Source organism: Delphinapterus leucas, chromosome X (assembly GCF_059928025.1).
Source record: "Delphinapterus leucas isolate spDelLeu-1000000601 "Yukka" chromosome X, BTC_Dleu_Yukka2, whole genome shotgun sequence".
Taxonomy (NCBI): domain Eukaryota; kingdom Metazoa; phylum Chordata; class Mammalia; order Artiodactyla; family Monodontidae; genus Delphinapterus; species Delphinapterus leucas.
Window position 1 is genome coordinate 52921028 of NC_143150.1, and position 3652 is coordinate 52924679.

The window sequence follows — 3652 nt, forward strand, 5'->3', positions numbered from 1 at the left end:
GAACCTCCATACACTTCTCCATAATGGTTTTACCAATTTACATTCCTACCAACAGTGTAGGAGGGTTCCTTTTTCTCCACACCCTCTCCAGCATTTATTGTTTGTAGATTTTTTGATGATGACCATTCTGACTGGTGTGAGGTGATACATCATTGTAGTTTTGATTTATATTTCTCTAATAATTAGTGATTTTGAGCATATTTTCATGTCCTTTTTGGCATCTATAGATCTTCTTTGAAGAAATGTCTATTTAGATCTGCCCATATTTTGACTGTTTTTTTGTTTTTTTAATATTAAGCTGCATGAGCTGTTTGTATATTTTAGAGATTAATCCCTTGTTGGTCACTTCATTAGCGAATTTTTTTTCCCATTCTGTGGATTGTCTTTTTGTTTTCTTTATGGTTTCCTTTGCTGTGCAGAAGCTTTTAAGTTTAATTAGGTCCCATTTCTTTATTTTTGTTTTTATTTTCATTACTCTAAGAGGTGGATAAAAAAAGATCCTGCTAGGATTTATGTCAGAGAGTGTTCTGCCTACCTTTTACTCTAAGAGTTTTATATATCTGGCCTTACATTTAGGTCTTTAATCCATTTTCAGTTTATTTTTTGTATGGTTTTAGAGCATGTTCTAATTTCATTCTTTTACATGTAGCTGTCCAGTTTTCCCAACACCACTTATTGAAGAGACTTTTTGTCCATTGTATATTCTTGCTTACTTTGTCATAGATTAGGTGACCATAGGGGCTTGGGTTTATCTGTGGACTTTCTATCCTGTTCTTTGACCTACATTTCTGTTTTTGTGCCAGTACCATACTGTTTTGATGACTCTAGCTTTGTAGTATAGTCTGATGTCAGGGAGCCTGATTCCTCCAGCTCCATTTTTCTTTCTCAAGATTGCTTTGGCTCTTCAGGTCTTTTGTGTTTCCATACAAATTATAAAATTTTCTGTTCTAATTCTGTGAAAAATACCATTGGTAATTTGTTAGGGATTGCATTGAATCTGTAGGTTGATTTGAGTAGTATAGTCATTTTGACAATATTGATTCTTCCAATCAAAAATATGGATACTTCACGAATTTGCATGTCATCCTTGTGCAGTGGTCATGCTAATCTGCTCTGTGTTTTTCCAGATTTAGTATATGTGCTGCTGCAGTGAACATCCTATGCTGGTCTTGAGGTGGTGTCCTTGTGTGGGAGTATCCCTATGCAGCCTGTCTGTGCACAGTGGCTTTGGTGGGAGAGCTGGATCTGAAATCAACATGGGTCACATCTTCCCCCAGTGTGTGCTGCCAGTTATCACCTTGGTGAGAGACGAGGCTGGTAATGGAGGGGCTAGAATTACAGCCATGTTTGGCCTGGGGTTCCTCTTCTGCTCAGTGGCCAACACCATTTTATTGGTGGAGGGGTTGGGTTCCATGTTGCTGGAGCATAAGCCCTGAGCTTTTGGACCATGCTGACTCTGTTCCTTCTAAATGTGTTCTCTCCACCTCCCAGCACTGTCACCCTCACCCCAGAGGGGAGCAGTGCTGGAATAAGAAGGTTTGGTAGAGGTGATTGGCATGGGTTGGACATGGGTTATGGTGGTCCTGGAACCTGAGTCCCAGTCTACTCCCAAAGCAAGCACCAGAAATCGTTGCCCCTGCCATGTTCAGATGTCTTTCTGAGTCCGAGCCACCTGCTTTCCTCACAACTGTGCACAACTCTCAGCCACTGCATCCTTCACCCTATTGTGGAGCTGTGCCATGGAGCAAGAGGGGCCAGAGCTGGCACTCAACTCAAGCTGGGGCACACACCAGGGCAGTTGGGGGAAACCAGCCATGGTCCTGGTCAGTTTCAATCTCCTTCCTCCCCCTTATTTTGGGAGTATGCAAATGTGTGCATATCCTTCATGCATGGTGTCTAAGTTTCTTACAGCCCTGCTCTCAGTTCCACTGGTTTTCAAACCAACAAAGGAGAGTTGTCCTCTCAGTGTTCAACTGGGGCAGCTCCCAGGGCTGGGGCACCCAATAGGTGGCTCAAACTTCTTACTCCCCAGGGAGGATCTCCAAGCCCAGTAATCACCCTCCTCTTCTGTGTCTCCTCTAAGGGGTACAGGTCCCAATTTGATCACTTCTCTTCCTTTCTTTCCCAGCTCCGTGTAAATCTTTCTTACAGCCTTTGTTGTACAAGAGTCTTTCTCCCAGTCTCCAGTTTATTTTCAGTGAGAATTACTTCACATGTAGATGTATTTTTGATGTTTTCATTGAGAGGAGGTGAGTTCCGTGTCCTCCTACTCTACTATCTTGACCTCTCAAGACTTCAGATTTTAATGGTGATGGTGAGATTTTGGAGAATTTCAAGTAGAGGACTAACATTATCTGAACTAGCTGTTTAAAGAATCATCTGCCTAATGTTTAGAGAACCAATCGAATGGGGAAAAGTAAAAAGAGGAAGATCAGTCAGGCAACTATTGTAGATGTCCAGGAGGAAAATCATGATAGCTTGAATATGGTGATAGTGATGGAAAATGTTAGAAGGGATACGATCCTATATATATTTTGAAGGTAGAGCCATCTGGATTTGAGGATGGACTGGATATGGATTATGAGAAAAAGAGAGAAGTTCAAAGTTTTTGCCCTAAGCAACTGATGAATGGTAGTGTTACATATTGACATGAGGAAGACTGAGAGGAGCATTTTGGAGAGTGTGTATGAATTAGTTCAGTTCTGGACAATGAATTGGACAAAAAAGTGAGCTCCTTTTCAGATTCCCTCAATTGCCTCATTTCTATCTTATGATTGCAACTCTGCTAAATCAAGTTGCTGCTCTGCCATGTCTAGTTTTTTGTTTTTTTTTTGGTACGTGGGCCTCTCACTGTTGTGGCCTCTCCCGTTGCGGAACACAGGCTCCAGATGCGCAGGCTCAGCAGCCATGGCTCATGGGCCCAGACGCTCCACGGCATGTGGGATCTTCCCAGACTGGGGCACGAACACGTGTCCCCTGCATCGGCAGGCAGACTCTCAACCACTGCGCCATGGGAAGCCCTGCCATGTCTAGATTTAAATGAAATTCCACACCATGTGGTATGGGATCAGTCTTCCCAAGTATGGTGACCAATTTATCATTGTTTGCCCAGGATTGAGGGGTTTCTCAGGAAGGAGGACTATCAGTGTGAAAACCCAGTCAGTCCCAGGTGAACTAGAAAGCTATTCTATTCTTGAGTAACTGTGAAGGGGCCAGATGATGTGACTCAGAATTTTGGGAAATTAACTCTTTATCATATGAACTTTTACCTAATGAGAATGAGAGACAGATGGTGTTGTAGGTTGAGTTTTCTGGATATAAATACTTACATGGTGTTTATTATGTCATATATTTATTGTGGGTTAACACATGTGAATGAAAGGATACAGAAGTAAGATCAGATAGAGGGAGAAATCAAACTGAGATACACTCAACAAAGATTTGGCTAATGTTATGTATGGTTGGGCACATAAAGCCAGTTAGAGCTGTCCTGAAGTAGGCAAAAAAAGCCTGGCTTTTATACTTACATAATCAACTTTTGGTTGTGAGCTGCCTCAGGAATTGTGTACTGTTGGGTGAGATGGCTCTCTGAAGGAGCTGACAGCTGGAGTCTGACTCTGATAGCATTCCCAGCAGCTGGGCCACAAATCCT

At 42.3% G+C, this 3652-nt stretch overlaps 1 non-coding gene across 1 annotated transcript; it reads right to left on the reverse strand.

The window, feature by feature from the left end:
• Window positions 1-1051: 1051 nt before the first annotated feature.
• LOC115802629 (U6 spliceosomal RNA) lies at window positions 1052-1157 on the reverse strand. Its single transcript, XR_004023135.2, has one exon. It is a non-coding gene; the product is annotated as a U6 spliceosomal RNA (small nuclear RNA).
• Between the last annotated feature and the right edge of the window lie 2495 nt (window positions 1158-3652).